Source organism: Colossoma macropomum, unplaced genomic scaffold (assembly GCF_904425465.1).
Source record: "Colossoma macropomum unplaced genomic scaffold, Colossoma_macropomum, whole genome shotgun sequence".
Lineage (NCBI taxonomy): Eukaryota > Metazoa > Chordata > Actinopteri > Characiformes > Serrasalmidae > Colossoma > Colossoma macropomum.
In genome coordinates, this window is record NW_023494801.1 from 22866217 (window position 1) to 22887502 (window position 21286).

A 21286-nucleotide genomic window follows, 5' to 3' on the forward strand; every position below is an offset into this window, starting at 1 on the left:
AATGATTCAAAAGCCATGAACTATGGTTCAGTTGACATGTCACAGCACAAGCACGTTACTACAGCCAAAGTTACCATTCCCTGTGCAGATGCAATGTACGTACTCATATAATGTATGTTATTAGATACTTTCAATCAGAAATCTTCAAAAATCTTGCTGGCGAAACAGCAGTTCATCCTATTGCACATTTGTAATTCCATAAGACTAGATGCTATTATAGTTATCAAGATACACTTGATTTGAGAGGGCAACTCTAATTGCATATGTGATGAGGCAAAAGAGCAGCAATCACCCCTTTGATTTCCTTTTCTGGACACTAAAAGACCATAAAAAGACCATTAGAAGATGTGGCTACAAATAGCATAGGTTACTGATTTATATAATACATGTAACTTAAAGTAACCTTTGTTTAGTAAGTAGTTAATTTTATTGTTTTAGTAAGTTTTTAGTATTGTTTTTAATAAGTTAATTTTATTGTTTTTAGTTTTTAATATTATCATATTTACATGATGTAAAAACCTCTATATTGTGTATTTATGCTCATTTTTAATACAAAAAAACTACTGCATGTGTTCAGTTAATAAGCTATATTAGTTAAAATGAGGCTAATTTCTTGCATAAAGGAAGGGTAGAGGGACAATAGAGGCCTGGAGCCTTTCTGAGTCCCACAGGAACATAGGTTTGCTTTGATGTTCATTTATGATAGATATTAGGTGCAAATGGCTAAATAATACACCAGAAATGAATCCTAGGTTATTAATTTAGCATAAATAAGGGACATTTTCCCTAGAGATTTATTTTCCTTTAGCCAGACAGCCATCTGTTTTACTAGATCAAATTAACATAGGACAGGTCTGAAATTGTAGTTAGAGTTTAATGCATGGAAAAGGCTGGCGGGTGAGACGGTGGAAAGGGGTACTGAAAAATTTAGTTCTGCAACAAAATTTTAGGCTCCTATTTTTAAACACTACAGTTGGGATGTTTAACCTTGAGACACAGCAGAATCATTTCAGAAAAAGGTAAACTTCTCTAAGGACTGAGTGTAATGCCATGTCAGCATGTAGACTTGCTTTCATTTGAATAAAATAGTGATCATTTTCTCCCTTAAAGCACCTGGGCACCTAAATTTGTTCTCTCTAAGTACTAATACCAGTTTTGTTCTTGTGGACACATAATATACATGTGCAAATTATGTCCCTTGAATCATTTTCTTATGCACAATAAATGGCTCATGTATTTTGCCAACATTCTCCACTCTCAATGTAAAGTGGACATCTTGGGCAGTACATACATAAGCAGAATCCTCACCAATCACAAGGCTGATTCTTTAGTTTTTAGCAGAGTGAATGACCCAATGCCTACTTCCCTTAATTGGCACCTATGGGCCTGTAAGTTAAGTTACAATACAATTATAACCAAGTGTAAATTCTTTGGCCAATGTAAAAAAAATGGTCAGGCCACGGATCAGGTGGCTTTCTTGTTCTATGTTCCATGTCTGATGGTCAACTTCTCATAAATCCTAATAAACACAATCTCATTTTGAAGGGCATACTTATATTGCTGCTCATGGTTATACAGTGAGGTTGAAGCCCAACCACATTTGTTTTGTTCAGACGATTTAAAGCAGAAAAGCCACTGGCTACAGTTAGACAAGTCAAAGGCTGTTCATTTTCTTATCATCTGAAACCTGTGGCAACTGTAGATCTGAAGAAGAATTGCTTTGTGTAGTGTATAAACAGAACATCACTATGTCAAAGGCAGCTAATGACACTTTAGGCATCCTGCACATCAGACCACTGGCACAAGCTAAGTGAATAAGATACCATAGGTAAGATAATAGGCCAAACCAGGACTGGTCACCTTAAACAGCTGCCAGGAATGGGGGTGGTAGAGATGAGTACATAGAAAATAACGCAATCACCATGCACCCCCCCCCCTCCACCAAGTTTAATCAATTGCATGACATGGCAAGGTACTAGAGAGATGCTTTCTTTTTGCAGTAGTATATGCCTATAAGTACATGGAGCTTATGCAACCAGGCTGTGAGTCTCCTGAGGCTAGGATGTTCCCACATTCATTCAGCCCCATAATGTAACTCTCTAGGTCATGAACAAGTATTGAGGTCAAAGAAATAGCTGGAATGTGAGAGATGCAGTAAAGCAAATGGAGGAGGAATGCAATATGGTATCAAATGAGCTTTTAATGCTGGAAGTTTGAAGATGACTTAAAAAAATTGTAGAATGCAGCCCTCATGGTCTTCTAGACCTTTAGAGACAGCTTAATCAATACAAAGGTCACTCTAGGCCTTCTGGAAGTCCTAGCTAAAAGCAAAAACAGCAGCAACTCTATATCAGAGCTCACTACTGAAAGAGTCATTGTGAAACGATACCTACTAGATAAAACACATCCTAATATGTCTGTTACAATCTTCAAGTAAAACATGGAATGTCCTTTAGAAGCTTCAAATGTCTGTGTTTAATCTAGAATGGCCAAAAATGTTCATGCCAATCGTGATTAGCTTAGTGTTAACAAATTATTAGAAACCCTCAGGAATGCTAGCAGAACTTATTATTAGTGTAGAGTTTTTTCCACGTTTTGACCATGTTTTGACATTTATGGCTCAAACTGAAGGCCTAGCTCTAATAGTCACAATTCAATCCTGGAATAACATATATAGATATATAAAATTAAAAAAAGTCTATGAAAAACTATGAGTATAATGATTTTGTAATTTAGTGTTTGCAAAAATAAACTATTGGTAAAATTAATCAATGTGCTGACATGAGTTACTTGTTACAGTGCATTTTATGCAAATAGGCTGTTGTTTACAAGCTGTCTATAATTATCATTCATGTGATATATGCAGTTGTTTAGAGTTCTAGAAGTACCAGTGATGCCTACTGATACCACTAAAATCCTCACCACATGAAGCTCATGGCCTTGCTCTAGAACACTCCTGAAGATGGCATATCTGGTTAAACTCTAACATAGTGTCTGGCAAAGGCTAATGTTTCACTATCATTTGCCCTGGGCCACCAGGCTTGGTTCTCATATAGACTAATGATGTCAAGCTGCAGTATATTATGGGTCAGTGAGATAAAAATGTTGATAACAGCTGCATTAAAGCAGGTTATTGTTGTGAGTAAATCACAGAAATCAATACCTGGTACATTTTCCCAAATCCAGCGGCAACCGATTAATGCATTTTTCCAAGAATAAATAAAATGCACGGATAAAAGCATTGTGCATGCTACAGCTGTATCGTGCTGTGCTCTGTGTGACATAGTCATTCAGTATACGTTCATTCAGTCTCATGGATAAAAAGGAAGGAACATAAAGCACGGCTTCTAACAAGCAATAGCACACAATAAAAAAAATATGTTTTGTTGCTGATCGACAGCCTATCATCACAGCACAGGACAAACATAGAGCAGTGGATAAGCTGGGAAAAATGGATGGGAGGATGGAAGGTTGGCTAAACAACTGAATAATATACCACAATATAAAGTGTTTACTTTCAGCCACCATATCTTCTTTACTGTAATCAGCAAGAACTCTCTTCATATACCCATTTGGTCCACATGTAGAAGAAAACAAATAGACCCATACAGAGTAGTGCTCTTTTATAAGTATGCAAAACATTCAGCAATCTGTGGGGACATCTGAATAATCATTCATCTGGACAGTTTCAAGATTTTTAAGATCTATGAACTATGAATTCTTCAGGAGTTGCACTCAAGCCACTCTGATCAATGAGCAAGTCAAGTTTCCAATTACAGATCCTCTGCTTGATCAATTCTGCCACAGGATTCAGTACATGCAAATGTAAGCCTACACTCTTTAAAAAATGGTTCTTCAAAGGTTATTTAGTAAAGAGTATGGTTCTATTTAGAACCATGAGTTCTGCATAGAACCATTTCATGCTTAAATGGTTCTTTGCATGGTGAAATGGTTCTTCAGACTGACAGAGATTGTATTGTATGTGGTTTTATATAGAAGCTTTTTTTTTAACATATATATTTTGGACCACTTCTTTAAATTAAATCTTTTAAGCATATTAACTGATATATTTAAGTATATTGCCTTGATTTAATTTGATTTGTTGCTGTAGTGATAACTAATGAAAGGTGAAATCTAAACAGCTGAGATTTCCTGCTTTTACTAGTGTTCTGTCCCAAACTGCATACTAGCACACTACATAGCATTAGAAATGCACACATTAGTGTAGTAGAAGAAGTACAGAAGTGTGTGGTTTGGGAAGCGGCATTGGATCAGCCATGCTCTGCTGCTCATTAGCTCATTAAAAATCTCCAAGCCAAAAATTTAAGGTATTTGTTGATTAAGGATGCAGTTGTTGAGATAAATTAGTGCATTTATCGAGGCAAGCTGATGTTGGGTTTATATTTGCCATCAAAATTTGTTCTGTTTAAAGCACCACAGTGTAACTGCAGCAACATTTAAGGTGGAATGGAAAATTTAACTAAGATGCTGGTGAATAAAAAGTTAATTTCAGCTTTATATATGTGTGAGTTTTGCTATTTAAGATCTTTGGTTGCCATATCACACACTGGAATGTTCTGAACTCTGGAGATATGCAGGCTTTATGGATCCAGCATTTTCTGTCCACGTATCTTTTCATGTTTTTCATGGTGATTTTGATCTATTTTGATATTCTGCTTTTGGTCTTTATCCACCTGCAGGGTTGTAACTGCAGTGACAGAGACGAGACGAGCTCTATCAGAGAACAGTCAAGTCACAGCTTGTCTAGTAACATAGCGTCATGGTCTTCTTAATGACGCAATTGAATACAATGAAAATCATGCAAATATACAAAAGTCAAAACAGCTGTTTATCTGGACAATAAGTGTTTATTAGAATATAAAATTAAAATAAATACAAATGACATTATTGCATTTTAATTATTATTATTATTATTTTTTTCAATTCAGGTTTACAGGGACTATGCACATTAATAAACATTTCTCTAACTCTGCCAGTTTAGCCAATTTGGCTAATTTTCAAATCCCTGTAGGCAGGTACCTATGAGCTGAGAGAAAGCCGAATGTAGTGCAGTCTCTCATGTACAGGCAACTGATTTCAAATAGTCATTTTAAATGTTAATAAGCTTGTTTAACCAGTATTATTCTTATTGTAGCCCAGTATTACTTGTAATTATCATTCATTACCTGGTTTGGCTAATCAATGCTTTATTAAGTTAAATCAGTTGTGCTGAATGAGCAGCTGGGCTTAATGATCAACCTGTGCAAAATGTCACGCATTTTAGGTACACTGGGGCTTTTTTAGATGATAAGCTCAACTTTATTGAGAACACTGACATTACTTTCAAGAGAGCTAATCAAAGATAGATTTTTAAAAAGAACACTCAAATGCCTTGGAGTGAGTGAAATACCACATTTCTTGTGGAAAGTATTCTTGTTTTTAATAATACAGCTTGGTTTGGGAACCTAACTGCCAGGGATAAAGGCAAGCTTGCCAGGATCATGAGAATGGCTGACAAGCATATATACAGACAGCAGAAGCAGCTGGATGATTTATATGGAGCTGCTGAATACAGGAAGACTCTTGGCTCTTGCTATAGCGTATGACCTGACCAACGTCTTCACAATGAGTTGAGGTGTTATTTGAGTCGAATGCTTCTTTAGGATGCCCATAACTAAGAAAAACCTAAAGCAGAAATCTTTTATTCCCACTACTATTAGCCTCTTGAAACAGTCTTAATTTGTTCAGCATGTAAGGACTGATGTTTATGTTTCTTAAAGCACTTGTAATGTTATTGGACAAGAAAGTTGTATTTTGTTCTATTCTTTCAAATGGTTTGATGAGTCAAATTAAGAAAATGTATTAATTGTGTTAAATAATTTGTGGTGTTGATGAATTTCACTGATTTTATTCAAGATTTCTGCAGAATTAAATGGTTAAGATGTCAGTTCAGCATGTTTTGATGTAAAATGCTTCATTCTAGAGAAACCTACCAAGTCAGAATTGTTCACAGTGGTAGTAATAGGAACCAGATGTCTGAAGAGTTTAACAACTCTAAAAGCTCCCTCATAGACAGTTATTGCTTCAAATGGTTACAAATATGCTTCCAGATTCCTGAGACATTGTTTAACATTAGTTTTGTATTGCTCATATGCAATAATTGCATTGTAGACATTGTAACCCCTGGTTCCTATCATCACCAAAAAAAAATTCTATGGAAAGGAAATCACTGTAAAGGACTTTGTTTACTTTACTATTGAAAATTGAAAACATGTTAACAGTTTCTTAATTTGACAGCACTACTCTATACCATTGAAGATTTCTCCCTAGAGCCGCACATCCAAGTCAAGCACCTTTACTGTATAAGAAGAGCACTGGATCTAATTTGGAATGCTGTACAGATTCTTTTAAGGACATTGTCACATACATTTTGCTGATTTCTAAGGCTAACTATACCCCAGGCAGGCGTCTGAATCACAATGACCCAAGGATACAGCCACTGAGAACATAAATGACATAAATGACAGTTTAATTTAGGCCTTCCTCATTAAATGTGCCTGCTGCTGCTTAACTGTACCTTCTAACCTTGGCAGAACTTGTCATAAAGCCTTAAATACTTTTTTTTATTTTGAATTTTACTTTGGGAACTTACTACTAACAGTTCTCACTCCCAGCTCGCATATATGAGACATTTTGTTAGACATGTGCAATTAGGTTGTTTCTCTTCCCTTCAGTTCTGTTGGTTCATGCCAACATGTTTCACACATTTTCCTCCACCAAAGTCAGTAAGTAACTGTTAACAAACTTATACTTACTGGATAGTGCTTTGAGTATTTCTTTATGACTGAAAGTCACCTACTACTATGGTCTTCATTGTTCTGATAGAATGTTAGCCTCATTAGTGTTTGCATCTTAATAATGTATAAAGCGGTTCATTGTAAGTTTATTTATTATTCTGTAGGTTTGTTGCAGCATCTCCCTTGCAGATCACTGCCCCAACATTATCACCAACAACTGTTCCTTGTTTTCTCCTCAATTTTCTTCTCATGTAATTCTAGTAATCTAGTAAAAAAAATAAAGAAAGCTAAAGTATGACTTTTTTTTACTCAAGTTTTTTTTTTACACACAAACACACACCCACACACACACCCACACGCACTAAATCCACTAATGTCCTGCAATGCCATTACATCAGGCTATATTCAAACACTTCCCCCAATACAAAACAATAGTAACCAATCAGAAAGCTGCATTCACACAAACACCAACACTGCAGCAACTTCACTATAAAGCATTTGCTTAGCACAGCAGGAGGAGGATAATCACTTCATGTTCGATGTCAAAGTCAGAGCGCTAGACTGGATCTCAATTTTATGTGCTCAACTGAAGGCTTTTACTTTGATTGCCTGGATGAGGCTATGCCCCTGACAACAGCGCCGTTTGAGAGTCTTTGTTTGTTAATGTTTCGTTGATGGATTTATGCATTGTGCTTTGGGAGCTGAAAGAATCAGCTCTTTTTTCATTGGTGAGCTAAGCCACCTGATCTGACTCCATGAAAAGAGGCCCCTCACTACTGACCAAACAATTGACCAAAAGGGAATATATATAAAAGGGCTATGATTTCTATATTGTTCCTGCAATATAGCTTCAGTTACACCTGATTCATTGCACTGGAGTAATGTGCACAAAAACCTAGAAAATTGCAAAGGTTTTTAAGCTTGGATAAGATTTGTCAGTAAAGGAGAAGTGATGGTGCCATTACTGTTATTCCAGGGTTTAGAGGGTGATGGCGAGGCGGGACAGTGATATTGGCCTGCATTAAAGTGGCATTATGTAGGATTTGGGAATTTGGTGACCTCTGGGTTGTGGTATGGGACCCCTTCCCATATGCAGATGAATCAAAACTCAGGCAAAACTTGGTGAAAGATGTGTCATTTTAGGATTAAGTGAATTATCTGCTGTTGTCATCGCATCTTTATCAGTATAACGTGGATTCTGCATTTGAGACCTAAACATCAAGTCTGCGCTTCTTTTTGAGTTTGTGTGAGTGGCATTGTATGCAAAGACAACGTGGTCCCAAAAAATTTGATGAAATCTGACCCAACACCTCTGACTTGCATTATTTCAGGCCTCACAGCAGTGCACACACACCATATATAAGTGTGTTTCTATACTCCTGATTAAATAATGCTACTCCTTTCAGTTTTAACAAAAATCTTGGATAATACAGCATTGAAGGGGTTACTACTCACTCTGCTCTGCATCTCTGAACGGTTAGAGCTACAGCCATATACAGTGGACAGAAGGTTGTCCATGACTTTACACTGTCATTAAAAAGGTACTGTAAGTATACATTCAACGGTATGACAATGGTCTTATCAGTGACCTTTTAGTCATTTTTTTAAGAGTCCACTGAGAGCCAGTATGGGTTTGAATCCCTCCATGCATGTGACATTCAGGAATCTGTAGCTGATGAAAACACTGATTAATTTACATTTTTTTACAAACTTTCCAGAATTTTGCTTCAAATTTGCACAAAGTTTGAATGGAAACTCTGTTTATGTCACTGTCTAATTGCTTATGGACTGCACTGTATACATCCTCTATAATAGGGATGTAATAATACACTAAGCCCATTATTTGACTCAATCCACGATACTGGGCTCACAATTCTGTATTCTGAAGATATTTATTTATTAAAATGAAGAAAAATGATGACTGTAATCATGTTTCACAGCATGCTGACAACACTAGAGCTGGGAGGCAGGATGACTGATGGATTGAGCAGTGGGTTAGGTTACAAACAACGAAGATGGCATAATTAATATAACGTGAATTCTATATGATGCATTATTGCATATCTACAATGCCCTTTGTCACAGTTTTGCATTGCAGTGTCACAATGTCATGATGCATTGTAACACCTTTTCTGCATAAATTGATTGATTTAATGATCAAAATAGTAACTGAAGTTTGATTTAGAGTCTTGTTGAATGTAATGCTCAGTATTGACCCTTGTTTTCTTAAACAGTGTAGAAAGACAATCCAGGGTAAAATCACCAAGTTATCCAGGAGGACAGGGTGGAAAATCAATTCCAAGCATACAACCAATTTTACTACAGCAAGCACCAAACCAAGAGCAAATATTTGATGATCACTGACTTCACAAAGTGGGGTTAGGGTACAGATCGTTATTCAAATGACTCATGCATAAATAAAGATATGCCTTTTTGCAGATGCATTTGGGGGGTGGTGGGCATAGATGTGAGAGGAACTACTTTATCAAACAATACTCACAGCTAAGGAAAGTGTAGAGAAAGACCAACTTACCTTTAGCACTTATGTCCTATGGGCCTTGCATTCTCTTTAACAGTCTTATCACAGTTTAAAAACCTGACCAGAGATAAAATATTTAAGAAGTTGTCTTGAAACATGTATAATACTTTAATAAGGGTTACAGTGGAGAGTACTCAGCACAGCATAGATGAGCAGCTAGAGAAACCGTGATGTGATGAGGATTGTGGGTAAACTCGTTTACATGTTGAACAGATTGCACAACATGAGCAGAGCAGTGACACCCATCTGTAGGTCAGTGATGTAGTGGGTCACTTCTGCCAAACTCATGCATTTATATCAATCTGACAGGACTTCTGTCATGGGTAAAGGCCACACCTGTCATGATGGATTATGGATTACTGAGTCACAGCTACATGTTAGAAATCGACATTTTAAAGTATTATCCTAACTGGCCTCCTTCAATTCGTCGGTGGGTAGCTCCCCATTTATCCCGCCTATCACTGGGTCACAGCACTGGAAGCTGACACACCTGTCAGCCCTCACAGTTCTCCTGGGAGAGCACTGATTTTTAATGCTGTCATCAGTGTTCTCCTGGGGTATATATTCCACTCTATTTCTCTCAATAGGGTCACTGGGGTAAATCTACTTTTAAAATTCATTTTTCATCCTCCCTAACTTTGAAACTTAGCTAAAGGTTGGTGGAGAAGTGTCCAAGTAGGGCAGACCTATTCTGCTGCCCAGCTATCATAATCTGGCTAATAGAAATACTATAATAATATGGGTTGATTGATAAATATAATTTGAAGAAAAGCTGCACTTATCACCTTGAGTTCTAACAAGACAGATACCACAATTACAGTAAAGAAGTCAAAAAAGTTTTCAAGATGTAAGCCATTTGATGAAAGGATAGTCCATTCTGTCAGAACTAACAACAGTTCAGGTGCAGTTTTCTAGGCAGGCACTGGCAGATAGTGATTTGTGACTTAGTTTGCTAAAGATAGCTGGTATTAAAAGGATATTTCACTAATTTCTGCATAATTCAGTCTTTCAGATGTGAACAGTCATTCAAAGTGGTTTGATGTGAAATGGTATACTGTAGAGAAACTTTCTGACTCAGATTTCTTTACAGTGGTGGTGACAGGAACCAGGGGTCTCAAAATCTACAACGTAAAAATAGCCATTTTTTTGCTATCCAAAACAACCTGTTAACCTACAGGTGTCTTTTGAGTTTAAATATGCATTATTGATTAAGGTAAAATGGCGGTAAATCTAAAATAATATTTTTTGGGGTTACTTTTTTTGCTATACAATGCCCTGCATGTACGAACACACCATGGATGTGTTTAAAAATGTCACAACTTTATTTCAACACTCAGTGTCTCAGGCACCAGTCAATGTACAGTATATATAACCACTTCATGTAACAACCTTCTGTGAAGGGGCTTTTAGAGACCGGACATCTGCTTAGTATCACCACCACTGTTATCAATTCTGACTTGATGGGTTTCTCTAGAACTGAGCATTTTACATCAAAACCTCTCTAAATGATGATGTCTACGCCTCAGAAGCCAGCGAAGGCCACAAGTGACAGCAGGAGGAGGCTGTCATCTGTGAGAGAGAGTGAGCTGTTGACTGCCACAAGAGGCACGAGGATGCTCAAATTCTGAGCTCTGCCTCCCATGCACCACCTCCAGTCCCCTTCAGTGAGGCTACTTTACCATGCCTCCGGCATCCTCTTTCCTTCTGGGGTAGCGCATGCCATGTTACAGTGGTGCCATAACCTGGGCCAAGGGCATGAACATGCCGAGCAATTCTCTGCGGCAGAGAAAGAAGCTATCTGGGCCCTCATTCACCTGCATCTGGCTGGCTGGAGCTACACCCCACTGACTAGCAGTGGATGCAGCTTGAGGAGCAGCAGGTGGCAAATCGAGCCCTCTGGCACAGCAGTATTCCTCGGCCTGCCCAAGGGCAGGAGCACCTCTCTCCTCCCCCCTCCGTCCTCCAAGAAGTCATGCAGCTCTCCTTCCCCTTCCCTTCCCTGCTCTGAAAAAGCCCAGAGCTATTCTTCTTTCCCCTCCCCTCCCTGCACCCGAGCACATCGATGCGGCCCACCTGCATCTGAGGAAGTCGATGCAGCCATGCTTGCACCCAAAGATGTCAGTGCAGCCCTGCCTGCACCCAAGGACCTTGGTGCGACCTGGCCTGTGTATGCTTCCATGACCTGCCATCCTCGGTGTCCTTGACCTGCGAGTCTCCCTGCCTTATGGCCAGCCAGTAGCCTCCGAATATCCTGTTACTGTCAAGCCTCTTCCTCAGTCGCAGTTTGGCTCTCTCATCATGGTGCAGCATGGGCACCTTTAAGAACAGCAGAGATGTTTTGAGAGAAAATAAAGTGAAATGCTGCAAATGCTTTTTCGGGCATCCTGTTTCCTCCTGGGGTAGCATGTGCCATGCTACAATAATTAATAGGACAATATCTTTAAAAAGTATGACCATAATTACAATACTTTTTGCCTATTAGTATACACAATAGGGCCTAAAAAACTTTGGCCAGCCCCTAATTATCGAGTTCAGGTGTTTCAGCCACACCCATTTGTAAAATGTGTAAAATCAAGCATATAGCCATGCAATCTCCGTAGACAAACATTGGATTTAGAATGAGTCTTGTGGAAGAGCTCAGTGACTTTAAACGTGGCACTGTCATAGGATGCCACCTTTGCCACAAATCAATCTATGATATTTCTGCCCTGCTAATTTGCCCCAGTCAAAAAGATACAAAAGGGTAACATTAATGCTACAGTATACAAACATATTTTAGACAATTCTATGCTTCCAAATTTGTGGCAGTGTGGCAGTTTGGGAAATGCGCCATCCTGTTCCAGCATGACTGTGCCCCAGTGCACAAAGTGAGATCCATACAGACACAGTATGATGAATTTGTTTTGGAGGAACCCAAGTGGCCTGCACAGAACCCTGACCTCAGCCCTATTGAACACCTTTGGGATGAACTGGAATATCGATTGTGAGCCACGTCTTCTTGTCCAATATCAGTGGCTGACCTCACGAATGCTCTTTTGAATAAATGCACACAAATTTCAATAAACACATGCCACATCTTGTGGAAAGTTTTCTAGAAGAGTGGAGGCTGTTATGGCTGCAAAGGGAGGAGGGGCCAACTCCATAATAATGCACTTGTTTTTAGAATGGCATGTCCAACAAGCTCATATAGGTGTAATGGTCCACATACCTTTTCACTTTTTGGTATATATTATATTAAACTATATCAGGTCCCTGTTATGATAGCTTTGACTAGCTATCATAACAGGGAGAAACCTGACAGCTAAAGCTTGGGGGTAGGTGGAGACTCAATCGAGTTTTGAGTTTGCATACATTTGCTAGCTGGCAAGCAATGTTAATAGCAGTACAAAATGGAGATCAGAAAATACATCTAGTACAGTGAAAAAACCCAGTGAGTTGTCTGTTTATATGCAGTTACCTAACAATTCCAGAGAGTTGGCAAATGCTGTCACAGCCACCGTTGAATCTTTGGAGAGGAATTTTTGCAGTGCTGATTGGGGTTAATGGGATTTACCATCCTGGGGATATTTGAATTGTGGCACAATAAGAAAGACGGAATGCTGCTAAATATGCCACCAGCCTGGACTTGTTTAGTATAAATGCTAGCCTGATGTGTTAGCGGCTGTTCAGCATGTCTGAAAAACAAGTCAAGCAAAGTTTTGTGCTGGTATTGTGTTGCGTTGGTCTTATATCAGTATGATTTCATTTGGGTTGATTTGTTATTTTTAAAAGAACAGTGCAGCTTGACACAGTGCTATTATTAGAACAGCATCATTCAAAACTCAAATCACAACAATTTGATCGTTATAAATGCTCCAGAGCAACCTACAGTGTGCCCCCAGATAGAGCGGAAGGCCCATCCAACAGAGGGCCAAAGTATATATTCATATAAAAGGGAAACAGAACCTTAATTTATGATAGCTCCTGTGTACTTTTTAATGCCTGACTTCTTAGTGCCTCCCCACTTCCAAAACACAAACTATGTTCTTGCATTTTAGCAGGAATTATCAAATAGTTGTTTTTTCAATACTACAGCCAATTGCATGAAGCCAGCTAGCTATGAGAAATTTGACTAATGAAGGAAAACCACTTCATGTTAAATGTTAAAGTCAGAACAATGGATTGGAGCTCAATTTTTGTGCTCAGCTGACGGCGTGGATGAGGCTGCACCCCCTGACAACAGTCCCATTTGAAAGCCTTTGTTTGTTGATGTTTGGTTGATGGATTTACCAGCATTGTACCTCACTCAATACAGTAAATCATATGCAGTGCAATTTTGATCAAAGTTCATCCAGTGGAGCTACTTATCAATATCTAACTTGTTTAGTATGGTATAATGATTTAGAACCAAATCTAGCAAGAATGGTGAGATGCTAAATATAGTAAGTTAAATAGAATGTAGTCTAAGGTTCAAACTAAGGCTTATGAGCCTTTGAGGCTGGCTGAAATTTCATATCTAAGTGTCTAACAATATTTTGGTAACTCTCATACATAAATGCATAAAGTTTTATATATTTTCTGGTGAAGACCCCCAGACTCCCTGCTCAGTTATTCTTACTTCTGAGATTTCAAGGCTGGTGAGTATGGTAGCTGAGCAGACTCCAGCAGGGACCATGAGCCGATTGATAGCAGGAAGGCTACCTAAACATCAGAAGCACAGCAATGAAAAAAAAAAATATTCACACTGCCTGCACATACTCACACTCTTATCGCAAAGCAGCCCAGCCAAAACAGTTTTTGTTTGGTCATGTAGACAGAGAAAGAGAAATAGATAGACTGAAAGTGATGGAGAGATAGTACACTATGTAAACCCTGCCTTATAGAATAAAAATATTTTTACTTTGCCAAAATTTTTTATTTTGCTTTTATTTGAATTTTCCGTTCCACCTTAAATAGCCAATACTGGAGACCAGCCACAAACAGTGGCCCTATGGGCTTGGGAACCTTTAGGCTTGACTGATCCATGAAACTAAGCAAGCCTGGTCTTGGTCAGTGGCTGGATGGGAGACTATGCTACCTTGCCAGGAGTTCAAAACGTTTGAACTAAACATGTATTTTGAAACTAAACTTCGGATACAGTGAATATATTGTGTGACTAAGCAGAAAGCTTAAGACAGCAAATAGGAATTCTGTGTGTACTCAGTTATATATTCTATTGAATTACTTTAGAAGGCCTGTATTGGCTATCAGCTTCAGCCAGCGTATACAAATCTATGAGAGCCCTTGGTCTGGTCTCATGTCAGAAACTAAGCAATGTGGGGCTTGTTCAGGGCTTGTATTGAAAACTAACTGAACTTAGAGGTTGCAATCAGGTTTTGAACCTAACATTTACTTTGAAACAAAACAAATTTGATTAAAAATTAATAATTTTAAAAAAGTCAGCTTCTATTGAGTTCTAATTGAGGGGTGGGAATCTTTAAATGTTGCCTCAATTACATTTTATTGCCTTTAGACACCAAAATATAACCGCAAATATAAAAGCAAAATTGTGTGTGCTATTTTATTTTCTTTTTATTGCCAATCTTTTGCATTAAATCTTTAGATAATGAATTCAGCATTACATCCTTACTGTCTAAACATGTTTTTAGCATTTATTTCTGCAAAAATTGGACACAGGGGTCTTTATTCATCCACTCACCCACTTGACACATCGAAGAGTGACAGTCCCACAGAGACTCCAACCAAGGGAATATTCACGCATCATAAATGACTCAGCTCCAGTGCAAAACTAATGACTCAGACTGATAAATGATGATGATCTTTGTGCAAGATTCTAACCTTTCATCTACACTCTAATAAACAACATTACTCAAGTGAAATCATTCAGTTTTAATAGCATTAGAACTACAACTAGGATCTTTGCCAAACTTGAGCTGTCTGACCAATTGATGCCTTGATTCCTCTTACATCCTCTAGCTCATGACTCGGAAATTGATCGAGTTCTGCCATCTTTAAGGATGTATTAGTTATTGAAGTGTGCTCAGAGGAACGGAGGAAGGAGGACAAAGGACTTCAGAGCAAGGATAAGCTGAAATCTTTTTACTGTAACACATGATGTAGACCTGTGTTACAAATTCTCCACCCCCACCCTGTGTACACTAGACAATGACTGTAGTAAAGAGGATGGTACTGTGAAATGATGATTGAAATCAATTCCATTTTTGATGTAGTTTTTGTTATTTCAATAAAACATCCCAAGTGAAAAGCTGATAATGTAAATCAGGTTTAATATTCTTGTGTAGGTTCAAATGTCAACATTTTAGCATGTGCATGTTCACCAGTGGTGTAGGCAGAAATACATTTTTGGGTAGGCCTGTGAAACAGTGGGCAGGTCAACTTGGTAATTGCAATTTCACACTATTGCCTGTTTCTGAGAGAAGTGTAAGCAACGCTTATGCCTTATGGTGATACTAAACAATAGCAAAACTGTGTCCAGAATGCTGGATTCACAGAAACCCAATCAACATTTCACCACTGCCACTGAGGCCGGCTGAAATTTCATATCTAAGTGTCTAACAATATTTTGGCAATTCTCATACATAAATGTATAAAGTTTTATATATTTTCTGGTGAAGACCCCCAGACTAAACAACAGCACCCTTCAGTATAAAGCATGCATCTTTTCCTAATGAAGACAACATAACTGAGTTAGTCAGACAGCTGGTAAGGTGAGGAAAAACAATACAACAAATTTGAAAACCTAAATCTATTCATTGTAGGCTAAAGCATACTGCCACAGCAGGCATGAAAAATGTTTATAGACATTTTTGTCTTAGCTTTGATGACTTGATGCATTGAACTAGATTTTGCTTTTCCAACAATATTTTACCATAATAACAGTTGCGACTATTAAAATAAAAAAAAAAACTGTCTGTAAAATATAGATGATCATTTGTTTTTGTGAATTTGCATTTTATTTCTGTAAATTAACAGCAGTGTTAAAATATAGTGTAATGATGTTTTCGTTGATGTTAGTGAAGTGTTTAATAGTGCCTTGTTGTGTATCAGCCGATTTGTTAACCTCTGTTATAGCTGTGCTGTAGTCATCAGTCTGTATGCCCTGTGTGATATGACTACAGTTCTGAAAGTTGATATATTTTGAATAACCTTTAAAAAAGTGATGTTTTGCAGAAGTGTTAATTGAGTGAACAAGGGCATCTCAGCGAATACGTCTGGCATTGATTCAACTGGAAAAGGAGTACTGCTCATTCAGTTAAAACCCAACAACTAAAAGTCTTCTTTCTCTTTGAAAGTCGACCTTGAGAATATCTCCACTTCATTAAAAGCAAAGAAAATAGTTCATTAATTTCTTTTTGCAGTACATCTCTGGCTGTTCAAATGTACATAGTAAATGTTTTCTCTCTACAAACTAAGACAATGAGATGGCAGAGTGAAAACATTTGTTCAAAAAGTCTTAGTGAGACTTCAATCTTTCAATTACCCAAAGCCAGGCATTCCAAATCCCATTCCTGGCGACCCAACATTATGGACATTTTTGTGCTTGAGACCATGAGACCATACAGCACATGTGTTTCAACTCATTAAACTAATTAACAAGCACCTCGTTGGCTGGGTCAAGTGTATAGAGTAGGGAAACCACAAAAAGTGCAGTGCCAATAGGATTAGGAACCTCTTCCCTAAGCATCTATGCTTTAAACTTTAAAGCATAGCTTGCATTATTTATAGTGATGAATCAGAAGAAAACAAGCTAAATGCAAGATTCCTTCTTAGAGTCTCTTACATCTCTGGTAGACACAGATCAGCCTGTTGCTTTGCACTCAAGCCATGTATCTTAATGGGCATTATCCGGTCTCACACTCATTCACACAGAAGCACAAAAGGCAAAGATCTCCCCTCTCAGTCCTTGATCCCGTGTAACAAGGCCATATGGTGTCTGTGTCTGTTTATTGTTCTCCTAAAACAACATTAATAAAATCATTTCTCACAATTATCTTCTGTGTAACATTAGTTTTGGATGGTAAAGCCTACACATCACTAGCAAATTAGATTGAACACCGCAGTCCGAACACTGCAATGTTCTCATTAGAATCTCCTACGTTAGATGTCGCAGCCATGGAGGACATTAGCGATAAGGGAGATGGCAAAAATAGCTGAAGGAGTACCCTCATGTCCACTAAAAAAGAAAGTGGTGTAGTATCAGAGACTGATCTACAGCCATCTCTCAACCACCAGTCCCTTCCACGATTATTAGGACTACCAGCCATTTCAAACCACCTATAAACATGGTGCTGGCTTCACCAGGTTTCTGTAAAAGAGTACTGGAAATGCTCATCTTAAAAACCAAGCATTTCTGTATTTAGAGACAGCCTGAATTAAAAGTATACTACATTTGTAAGAAACAATTAAAAGTGCCATATATTGATGCCAAAAAAACAATTTTGATTCCCTGAACAACTTTACAATGGATAGTTCTATAAAGAACGATATCACTTTCTTTACCATATCAATATTGAAACTTTGAGTATCAGTTCATATCTCTTCTTTAAAAGCCATTAAGCTTAAAATGAGCTATTTCTATTTGAAGCACATCGCATGATGAGCATCTGAACATCAGAGCTGAGCTATAATGCTCAAACTACGCAAACACTCCACTAGCCCACAGAAGACACATTTGATTCAGCATTTTCTGCTTGTATTGGCTCAAAACTGATACCTGGTATCAGATCAGTGTCATTTCTAGTTCTGTGTGAACAACATAGCATCTGAAAAACTGCTTATTGAAAAAAGGTCCTGCTACTAAATTATCACAGTAGAAAATTAGATGTTATAACCAATACACTCCCAATGGACAACCAGGTAAATGAGTGCAAAGTAGTGAAGTTAAACAGGATATTCAATTAATCAAATTGTATTCTAGCAAAATTACTGACATAAAAGAAGTACATGTTCTAACAAGATATATATACAATCAGTTAAGCTAGATACAAGCTTTCACCTCAGTTTTCCCATGACCTGCAGTATCTAGTTCAACACATATTCCACTGACCCAGTTCAGCATATTGTGAAGAACCATTAAGCCACAGCCCACATCACAGTTATGAGTGCAGCTGGTGCCCCAGGGCTTCAGATAATGACATTAACTTGGCTGTGTAAACTTACTCAGTGTATTTACAATCATACATTTACAAAAATGGTGGAAATAGTAAAAGAAAATTATCTCATTTGTCTCTCACTGAGTCAGTATTGACTTGTTTTGATTACAGAATGGCCTCCTTTTTTTTTAAAACAGCACAAAGTATGATCTCCACAGTGTTTATTAAATAGTCACATGATCATCCAAGCTCAGCTGACCTGTCACTCTGTCTACAGATGAGGTGAGAAGAGCAGAACCAGAACCCAATGGCATCCCAGGACGGATCCTGAAAGTGTGTGTCACTTTCTCAGACATCTTTAACCTCTCTATGGCACATTCTACTGTTCCCACCTGCTTCAAAACCACAACCATTATCCCCATACCAAAAAACCCAGCATCACATACATCAGTGACTATTGACCAGTTGCACTCACTACCCATCATAGTGAAGTGCTTAGACTGGACTTGACTCAAGAACTGCCTCCCCAGAACTCTGGATCCCTATCAGTTCACTTAACGCACAAACAGATCCACTAAAGATGTGATATCCTAGGCAATGCACACTGCATCGAACCATTTGGAGGGCAAGAACAGCTATGAATGCTGTTCATAGACTGCAATCCAGCCTTTAACATAATTATTCCCTCCAGACAAGTCTCCAAGCTGAAGACCCTAGGAATCAGTCACACAGTCTGCAGCTGTATTCTGGATTTCCTCACCAGCAGACCTCAGTGTGCTAGGATGGGCAGCCACATTTCTCCTACCCTCACTCTTAGCACAGGCTGTCCACAATGCTGTGTTTCAAAACTCATGCTTTACACACTGTAAATCCACAACTACATTGCCAAGCACTCCAACACCATCATCAAGTTCACTGATGGTAGTGGGCCTTATCACTAACAACAATGAGGAAGTGTACAGAGAGGAGGTGAAACTTCTCACAGAGTGGTGCACAGACAACGATCTCTCTCTCAATGTAAACAAAGCTAAAGAGATGATTGTTAATTTCAGGAAGTGGAGCAGAGTGCACACACTTCTGAGCATCCAGGGGACCATAGTGGATAAGAGTGAACTGCTTTAAATTCCTTGGAGTTCATACAGCCGACGATCTTACCTGGTCACTCAACATGTCACACCTCATCAAAAAAGGCTTAACAACGCCTTCATTTCTTCAGGAGGCTGAGGAGAGTCAACCTGCCACATCAGCTCCTCTGCAGCATCTTCTACAGGTCCTCAGTGGAGCATCCTGACCAGCTGCATCACAGTCTGGTATGGCAGCTCCACTACTGTGTAATGGAAGGCAAAGAGTGGTGAAAACTGACCAGTCCATCACCACAGCTGCCTTCTCTTCCATACTGAACAATAGAAAAAGTCTGAGAAAAGCCAGCATGACTTTTCCTTTTCCCTTAGATCTAATTGGTTTTTGCTTAAAAAAAAAAAAAGAAAAAGATTTGTGGGCATTATTATATGGCATCAAATATAATTGAACATTGATTGATACAACAAAGCCTTCCTTTTGACAGAAGTGATTCAAATGTCAGATCAAAAATGTGTGTTTCATGTTGATTAATATGAAAGAAAAATTAGGATTAAAAGTCATAACCAAATAAATGTATCAGGATTTTAAAGTACAAAAAGTGGCATCTATAAAAAAAAGAAACATTTGGAGATTTTGTCTGCCAGCTGACTGGCTAACTGGCCCTGTTGCCTGGTGCTAAAAGAATTAACATTTTCAATGAATGCAGATTGAAATCTGTTATGCACTAAATAATGACTGTGTAGGTACAAGCACATCTGTCCCAGCTGCCACTTCACGTGATAAACTGCACTTATTGCTCCATCTAGATATTTGCATGCTTCATATGGTGACATGCATGCTTTAGGTGACCTGCACAGCCTTTACTCTGGACAAGAATCTCCAGCATGCTTCCCATCCCAGTGACGGATATAGTAATTCTTACACCCTTCAGGATCATCCTAGCACAGTCAACGTACCAGAGACACTCCTGACCTGACATTTTTATTTTCTTATTGACATTTGCTCTCCAGCACATAAGCCTGTCTACACACATTAACAGTTTTGATAAAACAAAAATAAGGACAGAAAAACAACTTGGATATTATTTTGGCTACTGAGGTAATTAAGGCAAGGAATGCCTCAGCCATACTGAATAAGAACAGTAAACGGTAATTGCTTTAAATAAGATTATTTCTTGTATTTCTTTCTTTTAGTAGTTTTGAATGGCAAAATTCATGGAGTGATGCATGAATGGAAACCATGGCATCTATATTCCCTAATTTGAATCTAAGATCAGTGGAAAGAATTTACTGCACCATCCGTGACACCAAATCTCTCAGTATTAGCGTTATCATTAGCATTATCATAAAAAATGGCAGACATTCTGGGACTCACTGATGGAATTTGTGAGGCCATTGCCTCACAAATTGTAAGCCTTTATCTAAGCTAACATTTCTTCATGTGAACTGGATACATATGTAATAATATCCTAAGAATTGTGGAGAATTAATTTTCTCACCAGCAAGAGTGCATCTGAAATCATACATCTTAAGTACAAAGGGGAAAAAGGGATTATTTTGGGGGGGGATATCTGGGTACTTTTAGACAAGAATAAACAGGAGAGGGAGGATACATAAGAGTAAGATGTGTGTGGAAAGGCAAAGTGACCAGTGATGAGTAAGAGACAGACCAGGTCAAAAACAGTATGTTTTGAGTGAGTTTTTTGCAGGTTGGCTGTTCAAGAGTGAAGCTGTATGAAAACACCAAGTTACCTGGTGCAGCCTTTTAATTTTAGATTG